Source organism: Rhinopithecus roxellana, chromosome 4, assembly GCF_007565055.1.
Source record: "Rhinopithecus roxellana isolate Shanxi Qingling chromosome 4, ASM756505v1, whole genome shotgun sequence".
In the NCBI taxonomy this organism is placed as follows: Eukaryota; Metazoa; Chordata; class Mammalia; order Primates; family Cercopithecidae; genus Rhinopithecus; species Rhinopithecus roxellana.
This window is the reverse complement of record NC_044552.1, coordinates 20,920,084-20,938,345: the sequence shown is the minus strand read 5'-3', so window position 1 is coordinate 20,938,345 and position 18,262 is coordinate 20,920,084. Positions and strand designations below refer to the sequence as shown.

The 18,262-nt window shown below is 43.7% G+C and overlaps 3 non-coding genes across 3 annotated transcripts; 1 reads left to right on the top strand and 2 right to left on the bottom strand.

The window, feature by feature from the left end:
• Nucleotides 1–1,147: 1,147 nt before the first annotated feature.
• On the bottom strand, nucleotides 1,148–1,221 carry TRNAI-AAU. Its single transcript has one exon. It is a non-coding gene; the product is annotated as a tRNA-Ile (tRNA).
• Nucleotides 1,222–4,435: 3,214 nt separating this feature from the next.
• On the top strand, nucleotides 4,436–4,509 carry TRNAT-AGU. Its single transcript has one exon. It is a non-coding gene; the product is annotated as a tRNA-Thr (tRNA).
• A 4,483-nt stretch (nucleotides 4,510–8,992) lies between these two features.
• On the bottom strand, nucleotides 8,993–9,065 carry TRNAV-AAC. Its single transcript has one exon. It is a non-coding gene; the product is annotated as a tRNA-Val (tRNA).
• Nucleotides 9,066–18,262: the final 9,197 nt, after the last annotated feature.

Genomic DNA, 18,262 nt, shown 5'->3' with positions numbered 1-18,262 from the left:
GTCCTCCCAAACAAGCTCTGATTTTAACAGTGTACAAAGTTGAAAAGTGCAATTTAACACATCTAAAATACATTAAGAAAAAGCATTAACGCAGAACAACAAGTAAATAACTAAGCTCTCTTTTGTGTGAAAAAGAGGAACAAATAATAAATATAAATGCAGTATTTAAATAAAGAAACCCAGTACGGATATATGAAAAATTAAGGACAGAGTTTACCTATAGAAGGTGGTGGTAAGAATTGAGCTGATGAAGAATAAAAATGGAAGGAAAGGCTGGGCTCCGTGGCTCATGCCTGTAATCCCAGCACTTTGTGAGGCCTAGGCGGGTGGATCTCCTGAGCCTGGGAGTTCGAGACCAGTCTGGCAACATGGCGAAACCCCGTCTCTACTAAAAATACAAAAATAGCCAGATGTGGTGCTGCACACCTATAATCCCAGCTACTCGGGAGGCTGAGGCAGGAGAATCGCTTGAACCTGGGAGACAGGGGTTGCAGTGAGCCGAGATTGGGCCACTGCACTCCAGCCTGGCCTACAGAGTAAGACTGTCTCAAAAAAAAAAAAAAGATAACTTTTTAATATGTCTTTTTAAAGTTTTTTTTTTAAAAAAAGTTTCTGCTTTGTATAATAATAAGGTGTTTTTATTTTTTACAAAACTCTTAAATTAGAAAAATATTTTTAAAGGTATGTATCCTGTTCATGTTGGAGTAAGTGTTCAGAGTATATAAAACAAAGATCTTTGTCATTGTTATTATTGAAGTTTTGGAAATTTTTTCTATCTCACTTTATAATCTTGTTTTCTCTTAGACTGAAAAGAAGAAAATGGAATGACCCAGCATGAATGATACAAATGGTGGGTAGGTTTTACATGTGATTTTTTTTTTAAAGTAATCAAATAATTCAGCATTTTACTCCAAGAAAATTTCCCCGGGCAGAGGAGGACAAGAATCACAAAAGCCTCTCATCGTACCTCTGCCACTGTAAGGTGCCTGTAAGCCCTTTTGTTTTGTGGGTATGCCTTGGAGGGGACGGAGAGAAACTTCCCAGACCACAGACTGGTTTTGCCGGCGCAAAGTTAAGCCTGGAGGAACACACAGGTATACGTTTGATAGACATCTGGAATACCAGCGGTAAAACCACAGTGAATAATTGGCCCGTACGGGGATCGAACCCGCGACCTTGGCGTTATTAGCACCACGCTCTAACCAACTGAGCTAACCGGCCAGATGATAGGGTTCTATACTTCCACATTATAAATTACTATCAAACGGCATGTTTTATTGAAATTTATCTTCGAATAGATAATTACATTCATTTTGTTTTCCACTTTTCCTTCACCCGGACTGGGAGTGGCGGAGCTCCACATTGAACACCGAAGAACCCTGTTTCTTATGGGGAAACAGCTTTTCTTATCCTGCTAATTCTGATCCGAGAATATTCAGGACAACGTTCCCAATCGGGGCTTCCTTCCTTTTGCCTGGGGTGAATCCAAAGTTGCATCCAAGCTTGATATCTTGGATCAGGCAACCGTTGGCCCACGGAGCCGTCTTATGGTTGAAAGGACGCGGCTCCCGAGTGAGTGGCGCAGTGTCCTCTCTGTTCTTGGAGACCCTTCAGGACAGGTCGGCTCTTCCCGAAGGTTTAGGGATCCGGGAACTGCACCCTCTCCCCGCCTAGCCTTGGGTGGTTCCTCTGTCACTACGACCCTGAAGTCTCAGCGGCGTGTCCCAGGCCTGTGACGCTACGCTCAAGAAAGTCACACACTTGCCGCTGCAGTTCCCGTCACAGGACGGCTAGTGGCGCTCGAGAGCGAACTGGGATCCCCTGAGGCAAAACGACGGTGGAGACAGCTTCTCTTGAGCATCTGACCTCGCCTCGTCCCTGGCAGAACCAAATCCCCCAAACAATAATAGGGATTACGGAGCCAGGGCGTTTCCGGAGTAAGGGCCGTTATCTGCAGGGGAGAGAAATTTTACGATCTGAAAAGGGAGGAGGAGGCGAGGCCGGGATTCGACAACTCAGAGGAAGCAGGCGTGAAACATTTGCCCCTGCGAGGTGCCCCTCTTCCAGACAGAGCCTGATGGCAGGTGACAACCCAGGGAGGGGCCACTGGAGCAGCTAATTCATGATTTACTGTCTGTTTTCTTGACAAGATTCTACTTTTACCCTCTTCCTACCACGACTGTTTCTGTTAGTTAAGGGTAATAATATTTTCAAAAGTTAATTGGCCTATGTACATTTTAATGCGCTCCTTATGCCCTCCCCCTCTATTTACACGTATATGCATATACGTATTTATATATATGTAAATTGTAAAGTCTTATCTTGGATATGCACTATTAGTATATAATGCGTTTAATGCTTTATATTCATGTCTTTGCCTTAGAAATGAGAATCATATCCTTTGACTAGCCAAATTTGCCATTTATTTTCTAACTTTACATTTCAACTCTTTGATTAGGAAAAATTAAAATTAGTTTAACATCATCAACAATAAATCACCTTCCTGTCCTTCAGCTCCTTTCACTAACTTTGTACTTTTTTTTTTTTTTTTTTTTTTGACAGGGTGTCGCTCTGCTGCCCAGGCGAGAGTGCAGTGGCGTGATCTTGGCTCACTGCAACCTCCGCCTCCCGGGTCAAGCGATTCTCGTTACTCAGCCTCCCGAGTAGCTAGGATTACAAGTGCGCGCCACCACGCCTGGCTGATTTTTGTATTTTTTGTAGAGACGGGGTTTCATGTTAGCCAGACTGGACTTGAACTCCTGTCCTCAAATGATCCGCCCGCCTCGGCCTCCCAAAGTGCCGCGATTACACGGGTGAGCCACCATGCCAGGCCTGTACATTATTTTAATCAACTAACAGATGTCTTCCTTTGTTTTGTTCTGTAGTGAAATGCTCAAAGTTTGTGGCACAGATTATTATTATCATTATTGTTTTACTAGGACAATTATTATGGTAAATGATTCCTGAAAGACTGGGCCACATTTAGACTTACTTTGACCTCAAGAGACCACCGTAGGCATCAGTCGCTTGCTTTTTGTCATCGGTCAGTTCCCTAGGAAACAGACACTGAGATGGAGATTTGTGTGCGGGAAGTTTATTGGAAACGCTCTCAAAATCAGCATCTGTGAGAGGGTGAGGTGAGCAGGATTGAAAAAAGGCAGAAGCTGAATTTAATACAGGCGCAACATACGTCCGGCCCATCTCACAACTGTGTATAAATCTGAATGGTCCTTTACAAATGTCCTTAATTATAGTAGGGAGGCGGGAAGGGCAGACCTATGAATTCCTCCATCAACAGTCATTGGATTTGAACTGCTCCGGTGGTGGAGTGTGACTTGGAGCAAGTGACTTTCCTTCCACTGAAGGTAGATCCCAGAGTCGGACCCAGATATGAGCCATCAGTAGTTAATATTCCTGTCGTTGAGGAATGAGGGCCACCACCCGGGGGAGGGGGGAATCTACACTTGATCTTAGTCAAAAGGCCGAGGAGCAATGGGGGGGGGGAGGGGATCTGATAGATGCAGCACATATCCTCATAGTTCTTTTCCTACAGCAACCATGTGTCAGACATGTGTTAATCTTCCACCAATAACCCCTGCTTCTCCACACTAACAGAGAAGAGAACAGGTGTGGTTAAAACAAAATGATGGTTAATAAAAAGCCAATTCATTTTTCCTTTGAGATTCAGCAAAATTCCCTACCTGGCCACCAGAGCCTATAGTAAGTCTAGCGGTCTCCATGTTGGGACAACTTTTTCCTTCCTCCCTCCCTCCCTCCCTCCCTCCCTCCCTTCCTTCCTTCCTTCCTTCCTTCCTTCCTTCCTTCCTTCCTTCCTTCCTTCCTTCCTTCCTTCCTTCCTTCCTTCCTTCCTTCCTTCCTTCCTTCCTTCCTTCCTTCCTTCCTTCTTTCTTTCCCTTCCTTTCCTTCCTTCCTTTTCTTTCTTTCTTTGAGACGGAGTCTCGCTCTTGTCGCCCAGCCTGGAGTGCAGTGGCAAGATCTCGGTTCACTGCAACCTCCGCCTCCCGGATTCAAGCGATTCTCCTGCCTCAGCCTCCTGAGTAGCTGGGATTACAGGCGCCCGCCACCACGCCGGCGAATTTTTGTACTTTTAGTAGAGACGGGGTTTCGCCATGTTGGCCAGTCTGTTCTGGAACTCCGGACCTCAGGTGGTCCGCCCGCCTCGACCTCCCAAAGTGCTGGGATTACAGGTGTGAGCCATCGCGCCCGGCAGGGACGACTTTTCAAGAGGAAATAGTCATTTCAATCCAGCCCATGTATTAATCCTTTCAAAATAAAGTTATTTGGTTTTCATTGAGACCTGGATGTCTATTTTTGTTTTGAAGCCGTCTAACAAACTAGTTGCTGGGATTGTTTCTAATTATAGAAGTGTGAAATAGTTTTCAAATAATATATAATTCAGATTTTGTTCAGCTGCGGCTCCGTGGCTTAGCTGGTTAAAGCGCCTGTCTAGTAAACAGGAGATCCTGGGTTCGAATCCCAGCGGGGCCTTGCTTTCTGTAAGTTACACGTTTTGTAATTTCACCTGGTGCAACTGAATTTACCACCAATAACTCCTGTAATATTCAGGCTTTTAAAAACCTTGCCAGAAAACAGTGGAGATACATTAGGCGAGAAGTGTAAAGTGCCAACAGTTTCATGACAACAAGCGTTCCTGATTCATGATATCTTCAAGACACAGTATTTGTCCTATTGTAAGGCTAGGTAGCCTAACATAGCTGAGGTTAGCTCCTTTGCCCTACCGTTTGAGATCAAGTGATGCAGATTCAACAGCTTTAGAAATAGGCACTTTTGGCCGGGCAAGGTGGCTCTCATTTGTAATCCCAGCACTTTGGGAGGCCGAGGAGGGCGAATCACCTGAGGTCAGAAGTTCGAGACCAGCCTAGCCAATATGGCGAAACCCCGCCTCTACTAAAAACACAACAGTTAGCCGGACGTGGTGGCAGACTCATGTAATCCCAGCTACTCCGGAGATTGAGGCAGGAGAATCGCTTGAATCCGGGAGGCGAAGCTTACAGTGTGACGAGATGGCGCCACTGCACTCCAGCTTGAGCGACAGAGAGACCCCGTCTCAAAAACCAAACCAAAACAAAACAAAAAACCAAAAAACAAAAATCCTCAACGCTGTTGGAATAGAGATGGCACTCAAAACGTTTTTAGAATAGACCACTAATGACTTTTCTGATTGTTTTTTTGAGACGGAGTTTGGCTCTTGTTGCCCAGGCTGGAGTGCAATGGCGCCATCTCGGCTCATCGCAACCTCTGCCTCCCGGATTAAGGCGATTCTCCTGCCTCAGCCTCCCGAGTAACTGAGATTACACGCATGCACCACCACGCCCGGCTAATTTTGTGGGGTTTCTCCATGTTGGTCATGGCTAGTCTCGAATTCCCGACTTCGGGTGATCCGCCCACCTCGGCCTCCCAAAGTGCTGGGATTACAGGCGTGAGCCACTGCGTCCGGCCTTAAACTTTAAATTGATTACCGTAATAGCTATTCTTCCTCTTTGAGTGATTCTGGACTTAGGATAACACCAAAGTTTCTGAAAAAAAGAGACTGTGATGGCATCTTAAAGAATTATAAATGACAAAACTGATAAACTATTAACAATAGACTAGAGGCGAATGAAAAATGCATTTTAACATCTGAAGTCTTTTCTAGGCAGATTTTCACATAAAAGATCTGAGAAAAACACCAAACCCTAAAGAGTAAGGTGTTTCTGTCTTATCTGCTGCTCTGTTTCTTTGGGTATTCTAAGACGTATTAATTATATGTCTATCTTTACTCACACATACAGGTACATATTCTTTTTTTTTTTTTTTTTTTTTTTTTTTTTTTTTTTTTTTGAGACGGAGTCTCGCTCTGTCGCCGGGGCTGGAGCGCAGTGGCCGGATCTCAGCTCACTGCAAGCTCCGCCTCCCGGGTTTATGCCATTCTCCTGCCTCAGCCTCCCGAGTAGCTGAGACTACAGGCGCCCACCACCTCGCCCACCTCGCCCGGCTAGTTTTTTTGTATTTTTTAGTAGAGATGGGGTTTCACCATATTAGCCAGGATGGTCTCGATCTCCTGACCTCGTGATCCACCCGTCTCGGCCTCCCAAAGTGCTGGGATTACAGGCTTGAGCCACCGCGCCCGGCTAGGTACATATTCTTTACTCAAAAAGACTTTCCTTCTTCAGGGGCAAAATGCCACTTTTCCTAGGATCCTCAAATGGACAGCTCTGTGTGTGTGTGTGTGTGTGTGTGTGTGTGTGTGTGTGTGTGTGCGCGCGGGCGCGCACGCGCCCGCGCGCTCTCTCTTAACGTAAGCCTTGTGTTGCCTTAAGCTAACTATGTGGTTCTTTCTTCTTCACGTCCAGGTGTTAAATCCTGACATTGAGCACTAAATAAACTTTACTTTATTTTATTTGTGTGTTTTTTTTGTTTGTTTGTTTTGTTTGTTTGTTTTGTTTTTGTTTTTGAGATGGAGTCTCACTCTGTCCCCCAGCCTGGAATGCAGTGGCGGTCTCGGCTCACTGCAAAATCGGCCTGCCCGGTTCTCCTGCCTCAGCCTCCTCAATAGCTGGGATTACAGGCGCCGGCCACCACGCCAGGCTAATTTTTGTATTTTTTAGTAGAGAAGGGGTTTCACCACGTTGGCCAGGCTGGTCTCAAACTCCTGACCTCATGTGATCCGCCCGCCTCGGCCTCCCAAAGTGCTGGATTACAGGCGTGAATCACCGCGCCCGGCGGGGCACTGAATAAACTTTAATAAATTCATTTGAATATTCCTGAAAAGGTGAAAGGTATGGCAGGGCGATGATGGAAAGTGTTGGGAAGGAGAAATAGTCTTAGGAGGCATTTCCATCTGGTATCTAACCAGAGAACTTTCAGCGTGTGAGGCGAACGTGTTAACAACTACATACAGAAAACAACTTCCTAACATTGTTATTCGACAGACTTGGCAGAGATTTTTCTAGAGTCCACTGTTCTTATTACCTTCTATAGTACTTCTCTTTGTTAAGACTGTTTAATGCTAACGCTGTGTCCACAATTCCACATAAGCAGCACGCCACTTAGGAATGTCCAACACTCACAGATTGTTTTAAGTTTTCTGAACCTTGATTAAAATCTAAACCATGATCACACATGAAAAAGTCTCAAGAATCTTGCCACTTTTCAGGACTGACATTGACATCTTGACTGGCAATCATTTTAATTTAGTAGAGACAGAATTTCACCCTGCTGGCCAGGCTGGTCTCCAACTCCTGACCTGGAGTGTTCCGCCTGCCTCTGCCTCCCTAAGATTTTTTAAATCTTTGGTTTCATCATTTTTATATAATTTGAGCAGTTATAGTTTTCTTTATGTTTATCTTTGTTGGCATTTATCGATGAATTAAATTTGTAAGTTGATGTCAAATGTGTTCATTGACTAGTACACCTTAATAAATTTTTTAGAAAACCAAGAAACCAAAACTCTTCACTGGACGACATCTACAAGCCAAGAATTAAAGATTAGTTCCCAACCGCTCCAATTTCTCTCATCATTTTCCAATTAAAACATATCTTCCCCTCTTTTGGAGCCACCTCCCTTCTTCCCTGATCCAGCCCGCATATTCCCATTTAGTCTAATTTCTTTCCAAGCCCTGCTTCAAATCTTTGGATTTCCTCCCTAAGATTATGACCACTCCATTCAGTTCCTAATGACAAAAAATCACATTCTTCGTCTAAGAGCTACAGAGGGAAGGAAAAAAAAAAAAAAAAAAAAAAAAAAAAAAAAAAAAAAAAAAAAAAAAAAAAAAGCTCATTTCTAACCTATCTACAACCATCATTCTTCTTTTTATCTATCGAGTCTCAGATCTGGCGTCGTTTTCTCTAGGTCTTCCTTGATGGGCACTGGTGCAGTTTTTAGTTTTTTGTTTGTTTGCTTTTTTGAGACGGAGTTTGGTTCCTTGCTGCCCAGGCTTGAGTGCAATGGCACGATCTAGGCTCACCGCAACCTCCGCCTCCGCCTCCGCCTCCCGGGTTCAAGCGATTCTCCTGTCTCAGACTCCCGAGCAGCTGGGATTACAGGCATGCGCCACCACGCCTGGTTAATTTTTTTTTTTTTTTTTTTTTTTTTTTTTTTTTTTAGGTAGAGACGAGGGTTCTCCATGTTGGTCAGGCTGATCTCGAACTCCTGATCTCAGCTGATCCGCCCGCCTTGGCCTCCCAAAGTGCTGGGATCGCCGGCGTGAGCCACAGTGCCCAGCCCCCAGTTTTTTGACTACTGTCAACAGGCTGCGCTGAACACTCCGAACAATATAGTCGATATATCTGTCATCGGTATGTGACATTGTTGATTCCAATTAATGAGAAAAGTGAGGGTGAGAACAATACTACAATCGGAAACTTTTCTACAAAGAAAGAACAAATCCAAAATTTCTCAACTTGGGGCAATCAGGGAATTATATACTTTTACGTTTCAAGGTAAGATGGCAGTTATACGAGGTTTCCCTAGTGTAGTGGTTATTACGTTCGCCTAACACGCGAGAGGTCTAACGGTTCATTAAACTGGGCAGAAACATGTGGGCTAGAATAGGGTTTCGTGGCTGCCTTTTACCCACGAACCCGTTTGCGGTTCTGGACTTTAAAAATACACAATTCTGAGCTCGATTTGTGGTCCAGAAGTCTAAAATGAAAGATTTCTGACGCCACTGACACTGAAGTCCGTGTCTCCCCAACTCTTCTCGCCCCAGTAGGTTTCCCGTCCCTTTCCTTCCTATTCTGGGGCTCAGAACCCTAGGAGGTGTCAATGCCAGGAGACTCCCACAGTCCAGGACTTGGCCTACTGCCGCTCAGGTAAGATTGGTTTCCTTGGAATCCCATTTTAAACCTCTGGACCACAAACAAATCGAACTCAGAATTGTGTATTTTTAAAGTCCAGAAGCCCAAACGGGTTTGTGCGTGTAAGAGGGAATAGAAACCAAGCAGCAACAAAAACCAATCCCGGCTCTCTTGTTTCCGCCCGGTTTCGAACCGAGGACCTTTCGCGTGTTAGGCGAACGTGATAACCACTACACTACGGAAACCTCGCGTCGGTTGATTCTTACCTCACTAAGTTTGAGGGGTTCCGGTAATTCGAATTTCCGCAGCGGCCGCCACCGAGTGTCAGTTAACGGATAACAGACGTATTGGGCAATTATTAGTAGTAGTACTATCGGTACTGTTAGTGCCACACAATATTTCTAAAACCCATCAACTGTGCACGAGGAGGAAGAGTTGTGAGGAGAGAAGGGTAAAGGAATAAATAAGAAGATATTCCTGCCGTCAGCGGCCTGGATAATCTGTATTGGACTAACAGACTTGAAGTTTCGTGACCGCCTTTCCCCCTCAAGTTTCCACCACCCGAGAAGATCCTCTGGGACTTGATTCTCAGCGGGGCTTGACCTTAGACATTTCAATTCCAGTGCGTTCCTCCCAGTGGGAATTCGGGGCCCGGCTTCGTGCGCACTGGGCGGACTCCGGGCCCAGCTAGCTGCCAGGAGCCTTCTGTACAAACGCGACCTTCTTCCAGGACTCAGCAATGAGCGTTCAGCTGGGTTCGAAGCGAGCTCCCAGCAGGCAACCATCGTGAGTGAAGGAAGAGAACCAGACCCTTTCTGGAATCAGCTTAGTGTTCACGCCGTTTGCGAGATTTCTCTGAAATAAGAAAGAAAAAACGAAAGGGTTAAAAAGTTTAGCGACTTTGTGTGTTTCGTCGCCTATTTTAGTAAAAATCGCGAACTTTAGGACAGTTTTTCTTCTGGAAAAGACATACACTCGAAGGGCGTTTCTACTTTCCTAACCAACGTTCAGAGAGATTATGTCCTCATTTTGTGTTCTAGTGTTAAACTCAGTTAACACCCTGCCTGCAATAAGTGACTCCCCGCAAGTGGCAAAGACTGGGCTCTCCTGATGGTCGATCGCCAACCCCCTACCCCCAGTGCACTAAGAGAACTCTCATGATCATGCTGATACATGAATTGTTTCAAACTTATTGAAGGAAATTTAATTGACTTCCTTAGAGGTTAACTCACACCAGATCTCAGATTCTGGTTATTTTATATTTTGAGTCGGAATTTCACTCTTGTTGCCCATGCTGGTGTGCAATGGCACGTTCTTGGCTCATTGCAACCTCTGCCTCTCGGTCGGCCTCTCAGGTTGAAGCGATTCTCCTGGCTTAGCCTCCCAAGTAATCCCGGGATTACAGGAATGTGCCACCACGCCCGACTAATTTTTAGTAGAGACGAGGTTTCACCATGTTAGGCTGGTCTCGAACTCCTGACCTCAGGTGATCCACCCGCCTCAGCCTCCCAAAATGCTGGTATCGCAGGCGCGAACCACCGCGCCCAGATTCTGGTTATTTTGACAAGATAAAGGAAAGAGGAGGCAGAAATTAACATTTTAAGAATCTGGGCCGGGCGTGGTGGCTTACACCTGTAATCCCAACACTTTGGAAGACCGAGGTGGACAGATCACCTGAGGTCAGAAGTTCGAACAGGGCGAAACCCTGTCTCTACTAAAAATACAAAAATTAGCCGGGCGCGGTGGCTCACGCCTGTAATCCCAGCACTTTGGGAGGCCGAGGCAGGCTGATCACCTGAGGTCAGGAGTTTAAGACCAGCCTGGCCAGCATGGCGAAACGCCATCTCTACTAAAAATATAAAAAATAGCCGGGCGTGGTGGCACACTCCTGCAATTCCAGCTACTTGGGGGGCTAAGGCAGGAGAATTGCTTGAACCCGGGAGGCGGTTTGCAGTGAGCCGAGATCATGCCATTGCACTCCAGCCTAGGCAACAAGAGCAAAACACTGTCTCAAAAAAAAAAAAAAAAAAAAAAAAAAAAAAAAAAAAAAAAAAAAAAGAACCTGATATATATACTACACATTTTAGAGGTGTTATCTTCTATAACACTTCTTATATATAAATTCCTGAAATGCCGTGCGTGTCTAACTTTTAAATGCTTCTTCATCTGCAAATCATGGTTTGCTGTCTCCTGCAGCCTATGCCTCATACTCCGTGAACTCCACACATCAGTCTCTCTCACGACTGGACTTTGCACCTGAGGTTCCCTCTAGCTGAAAAGCTTTGCGTTTGGCTTTGCCTAGTTAGTTATCTTTAGTTCGTGATTGGATCTCAGGGAAACTATTTTTTCTTTAGGAAAGACTTCCTTAAACTGCATTAATGAAAGTCCTATATTCCTCATAGTACCATGAGCTTTCTTCCGTTGCCAATTTTACATTTGTAAGTGTAATAACTAGATTGATGCCAATTTTACATTTGTAAGTGTAATAACTAGATTGATGTCGGTCTCCCTGGAATGTAAGTTGCATTTGGACAGGAACAGTGTCTGTTCTTGCTCGTCAATGAATCCATACTGCTTTGCCCTCAATGAATACCTTTAAATGTAAGCCTGAGCCCTTACCACGATTCTCTAAGTAAAGTATTCTTTTCCCAATTTTAAGTTGAAGCACTGAGGCTTGCAAGCGATCATCTGTCTTGCCTAAGAGTGGAGGCAAGACAATGTACAAGGGTACATTCCTTAACGTACCATTGGATGTGGGTATATTTTTAACAAATCTCCAAAGTTCTGATCTTTGTAATTCCCTGGAAACTAATAATGGAAATCACTAGAACGATAGTAATATCTACAATTTATTATCAGCCATTAAATCAAGTATTTAATGATTTTTCATACGTAAACGAACAAAGCAAGCCTAAGGTGTAGGTGTAATTGTTACTTACAATCATTTGCCTTTCTTATAGATGCAGAGGTTGAGGAGTGGGGAGGTTAAATAATATAAATAACTTCCTCAAGCTCACACAAGTTATAGAACTTGGAACCAGTATTTCTATCCATGTGTGTCTGAGGTCAAAGTATTCCTCACGGCCGGGTGCGCTAGCTCACACCTGTAATCCCAGCACTTTGGGAGGCCAAGGCGGGTGAATCACGAGGTCAGGAGTTCGAGACCGGCCTGGCCAACATGATGAAACCCCGTCTCTACTAAAAATACAAAAAATTAACTGTGCGTAGTGGCGGGCGCCTGTTATTCCAGCTACTCAGGAGGCTGAGGCAGGAGAGTAGCTTCAATCCGGGAGGCGGAGGTTGCAGTGAGTCAAGATCGTGCCACCGCACTCCAGCTTGGATGACAGAGTGAGACTCCGTCTCAAAAAAAAAAAAAAAAAAGAAAAGAAAAGTATTCCTCATTATTTCAGTTTTCTGGAAAAAGGAAGGGTCTATGAAAATACATGGGTATTAATAGGGTGAAACTGAGCATATAATATGAAAGTGATTTTTACAGTATAGGGAGAGGCAGAAAAAACTCAATATAGAGACACTCTGAGGACATGGGGAGTTGCCAGAGATAACTGTTACAAATATTATGCTTGTAATTGGTACTACTTCCTGGGGAAAATGGGAAGTGCATATTTCAGAGTAAATGGAGGATGTTTTTCATGTAAAATAATTTGTGTGAACAATGGTACCAATGCCCAGGAAATATTCCCTAATGCAAATTAAATGTATTGCTACCCTTGGATGTGGGTATTAGAGAAATTCTAGTCTGCCAGGCGCAGTGGCTCACACCTATAATCCCAGCAATTTGGGAGGCTGAGTTGGGCAGATCATCTGAGATCAGGAGTTCGCGATCAGCCTGGCAAACATGGCAAAACCGGGTCTCTATTAAAAGTACAAAAAAAATTAGCCAGACTTGGTGGCACTAATTCCAGCTACTCAGGAGACTGAGGCAGGAGAATTGCTTGAACCCAAGAGGCAGAGGTTGAAATGAACGGAGATCACACCACTGCACTCCAGCCTGGGCAACAGGGTGAGACACTGTCTCAAAAAAATAAAAAATAAAAAGAAAGAAAGAAAGAAATTCTAGTCAGATACATGGTTCTTTTGGTGAAAGCTGTTTGTTTTGGTAGCAAGAACCATTCCACTTCCCTTAGAGTCCTTTCCCTTTCCACATTTCAGCCTAATTTGCCTCCTTGCCCTCCTCAACTACACTGTCTTCCTCTAAGTCTCCCTGGAAGATCTAGGCAGGAAATGTGAATATCTGAGCTTCACTCTTGGTGTTTATTGTGTTGTGTCCCTGGGAAACTCAATGACCTTTCCGAATTTTATTTTCTAATCTGTGAAATGGGATAGTGAAATCTGTATTCTAATGTATTTTCAGCAAATATTTATTGAATGTCACCCATATCTCTTCTAGGTATTAGTAATCTGACAGTAAACAAATATCTTGCCCTCATGGAGTTTGCATTCTCATAGGGAAGGCAGACAATACACAAAATAAATAAGTTATATAGTGTGTTTTTAAAATGATCATAAGTGGGCCGGGCATGGTGGCTCATGCCTGTAATCCCAGCACTTTGGGAAGCAGAGGCGGGTGGATCATCTGAGATCAGGAGTTCAAGACGAGCCTGGCCCAACATGGTGAAACCCTGTCTCTACTAAAAATACAAAAATTAACAGGGCGTGGTGGCAAACACCTGTAATCTCAGCTACTCAGGAGGCTGAGGCAGGATACTTGCTTGAGCTCAGGAGACAGAGGTTGCAGTGAACCGAGATCATGCCACTGCATTCCAGCCTGGCGGACAGAGCAACACTGTCAGAAAAACCCAAAAAAACAAAAAAACAAAAACAAACAAACTGAGTCCTGAGATATCCTCGTAGAATGATGAAGGAGAGCAGGAAGAACCAGCAAAAGAGAAGTTGAAGGAGACAATAAGTGGTGAAAAAATAGACAAATAGATCAATGACAAATAATAATGACAAATAGATCTAGAGAGACCAGAAATAGACCCGCACAAATATAGTAGTCAAGTAGTCAATCTTTGACAAAGAAGCAAAGTCAACACAATAGAGCAGAGATAGTCTTTTCAACAAATGGAAACAATCGAACAACTGAACTTCCACATGCAAAACAGTGAACCTAGACACAGACTTTACACCCTTCACAAATATTAACTCAAAATGGATCATAGCCCTAAATGTAAAATGCAAAACTGTTAAACTAAAATGTAACAGGAGCAGGCCTAGATGAAAATAGATATGGCAATGATATTTTATGTTATTTTATTACTCAATTAGAAAATTTTAGGCCGGGCGCGGTGGCTCAAGACTATAATCCCAGTACTTTGGGAGGCCGAGGCGGGCGGATCACGAGGTCAGGAGATCAAGACCATCCTGGCTAACCCGGTGAAACCCCGTCTCTACTAAAAAAATACAAAAAACTAGCCGGGCGAGGTGGCGGGCGCCTGTAGTCCCAGCTACTCGGGAGGCTGAGGCAGGAGAATGGCGTGAACCCGGGAGGCAGAGCTTGCAGTGAGCTGAGATCCAGCCACTGCACTCCAGCCCCGGCGACAGAGCGAGACTCCGTCTCAAAAAAAAAAAAAAAAAAAAAAAATTTATTGAAACAATGTGAATGAATAATTTTTTCTGCAAGTTTACAACTATTTACAACTAGCAAATTTTGCTGCAAGTTTACAACTATTATATGATCATGAAAATGGGTTGATCACTAATGAATGGGTTTGTCATTAGCGACCAACCCATTTTTTAAATATAAAATGAAGGGTCAGGCCCAATATTAGCATAAACTACCTCAGTATCAGTAAAATATATTTTTAAAATCAGAACTAATTAAAGTGACACATATCTATTTTGTTTTTGTTATTAACTTCATGGGCACCCATGAGAGGATTCTTACGATTCTAATAATCTTACGATTGTCAGAAGTAACATATGGAGGAAGAAATAAGACAAAAGACCTACAAAAGGCCGGGCGCGGTGGCTCACGCCTGTAATCTCAGCACTTGGGAGGCCGAGGCAGGTGGATCACGAGGTCAGGAAATTGAGACCATCCTGACTAACACGGTGAAACCCCGTCTCTACTAAAAATACAAAAAATTAGCCGGTCGTGGTGGCATATGCCTGTAGTCCCAGCTACTTGGGAGGCAGAGGCAGGAGAATTGCTTTAACCGAGGGCGGTGGAGGTTGCAGTGAGCTGAGATCTCGCCACTGCACTCCAGCCTGGGCGACAGAGCGAGACTCCGTCTCAAAAAAAGCAAAACAAAACAAAACAAAAAACAAAACCTAAGACAGTTGCTCATAAAGCAAGCAACAAAGCTAAGACTCCCACTCAGAGAGTGGGCAGTACGTCCTCTCGTTGGGGGCAGGCCAAAAGGAGGACTCCCATGGAGCCTAGCTTGGGTCCCAGTTGGGAGAACAATATAAACCGATGTTCTGCCGGGTGACTCCAATCATTCTTATTTTTATATGCAATCTTTCAGAAAAGAACTATAATAATTATGATGTGATATTATTCTAGAGAATAACTAATTGATATTTTTACTTTATTAATCTTTTTCTTGTGTGCATACAAACATGCACACATACACAGTTTTGGAGGAAAAGACAGTTATAGTTCATAGTTTACTACAAATGCATATCATCCAACTCAATAGAAATTTACTACAAATGCATATCATACAATTCGATAGAAATCTATGTGCTCCAGAATGTACAGAAGGTACGCAGTGTTCCAGAGAGTGTCATTGTCAGCTCTGGTTTTTTGTTTTGTTTAAAGACAAGGTTTCATTCTGTCATCCTAGTGCAGTGGTGTGATTAGGGCTCACTGCAACCTCTGCCTCCCAGGCTCTAGCCATCCTTCCACATCAGCCTCCCAAGTAGCTGGGGCTACAGGTGTGTTCCACCACACATGGCTAAGCAATCACTTTTTAGATAAAACAGCAAAGGTATGTCCCATGAAAGAAGTAATAAACTTCATTAAAATTTAAAATTCTACTCTGCTAGAGACAACATCAAAAGAGTGAGAAGACAAACCACAGATTAAAGAAAATATTTGCAAAAAGCATATGTAATGAACAACTTATTCAAAATATGCAAAGGACTCTTAAAACTAAACAGCAGGAACACAACCCAATCAAAAAATGGGCTAAATACCCTAACATATACCTTGCTAAAGAAGATATGCAGATGGCCAATGAGCATAAGAAAAGATGCTCCACATTATATGTAAACAGAGAAATGCATTGTTGTTTTAATTGTATTATACCACTCACTACCCACCTATTAGAATGGCCAAAATCTGGAACACTGACCACACCTATGCTGGTGAGGATATGGAGCAACAGGAACTCTCATTCATTGCTGGTGGGAATGCAAAATTGTACAGCTACTTTGGAAGACAGTTTGGTGGTTTCTTACAACACTAGACATATTTTTATTATATGATCCAGCAATCATACTCCTTGGCAACTATCCAAAGGAGCTGAAAACATGTCTACACAAAAACCTGCACATAAATGTTTATAGAAGTTTAATTCATAATTGCCAAAAGTTGGAAGTAACCAATATGTCTTTCAGTAGGTAAATGAATAAATATACTACGGTCCATTAGACAATGGAATATTACTCAGCCCTAAAAATAAATGAGTTATTAAAACATGAAAAGACGTGGAGGAATGCTTATTACTAAGTGGAAGACAAACAGGAAAATTGTTACCCTAAAGTCAATTGAAGAAAGTGTTGTAAGAAGGAGAATGTATTTTTTTTTTTTTTTTTTTTTTTTTTGAGACGGAGTCTCGCTCTGTCGCCCAGGCTGGAGTGCAGTGGCGCAATCTCGGCTCACTGCAAGCTCCGCCTCCCGGGTTTACGCCATTCTCCTGCCTCAGCCTCCCGAGTAGCTGGGACTACAGGCGCCTGCCATCTCGCCCGGCTAGTTTTTTGTATTTTTTAGTAGAGACGGAGGTTCACCGTGTAGGCCAGGATGGTCTTGATCTCCTGACCTCGTGATCCACCCGTCTCGGCCTCCCAAAGTGCTGGGATGTGCTGGGATTACAAGCTTGAGCCACCGCGCCCGGCCAGAAGGAGAATGTATTAAAAGCTGCAGCTATCCCAAGTAAGGTGAGGACTGGGAAATTATTTTAGCCTTGTGGAGATAATGGCGACCTTGTCAAGGGATAATAGGATCACTGACAGTCCTTCAGAGGCTGGTAGGTGGATGAATGTGGTGATAGATTGCGTGGAAGGTCTCTCCTGATTGTGAAGCAGGAAGTAAAGTCATCAATTGACCACAAGGATGGGAGAGGAGGTGTTGGAGCATTGGGATGAGAGATATGAAATAATGACAAATTTTTTTTTTTTTTTTGAGACAGAGTCTCACTGTCTGCCGCCCAGGCTGGAGGGTAGTGGCACCATCTCAGCTCACTGTAACCTCCATCTCCCGGGTTCAAGTGATTCTCCTGCCTCAGCCTCCCGAGTAGCTGGGATTACAGGCACGCGCCATCACACCTGGCTAATTTTTTTGTATTTTTAGTAGACACGGGGTTTCGACATGTTGGCCAGGCTGGTCTCGAACTCCTGACCTCAGGTGATCCCCCCCCCCCCCCCCCCGCTCGGCCTCCAAAATGCTGGGATTACAGGCTTGGGCCACTGCATCTGGCTGAAATAGTGATTTAGAATAAGAGGATTGGGAGTGGACTAATCTAATCGCGTATGGTACAATTTGCCTGGTAGCCTTGAGGACCTACTTGAGATTTATTGTCATGAATTTAAAGTGAGATCTGTCAAGTGATTGTATGTTTTTCTTCCGCAATGTTTAGCTGCCCTGGTTGTGGCTTTGCCAAAGGAGTACAAAGTGGGAGAGGCAGGGAAATTGACAGTGTAGCAATTGAACAACTGAACTTTCACATGCAAAACAGTGAACCTAGACACAGACTTTACACCCTTCACAAATATTAACTCAAAATGGATCATAGCCCTAAATGTAAAATGCAAAACTGCTAAACTAAAATATAACAGGAGAAAGCCTAGATGAAAATGGATATGGCAATGATATTTTATTTTATTTTATTACTCAATTAGAAAATTTTATTGAAACAATGTGAGTGACTCTAATATGTGCTGGGTAAGGAGAGAAGAAAAAGCACGAACAGGAGGGAGGAACAGGAAACAGACAATTGAGTCTCCGGGGATTTGTTCCAGCAACAAAAGCAGCCACTAAACACCAAACAAGTTTCCGATGCATAAAGAGTCAGATAATAAGTAAAGATTAAGACACTATTATGTCTCCCAGGAGCTTCTTGTCGAAAGAGAAAGACAAATATATAAAAAGTGACAAACACAAACATGGAGGCATTAACCTGCTGTGGGAACCTTAACGAGTGAGAAAGTCAAAGAGCCTAACACGACTTTCTAAGAGACAAAGCTGCTTCCCGAG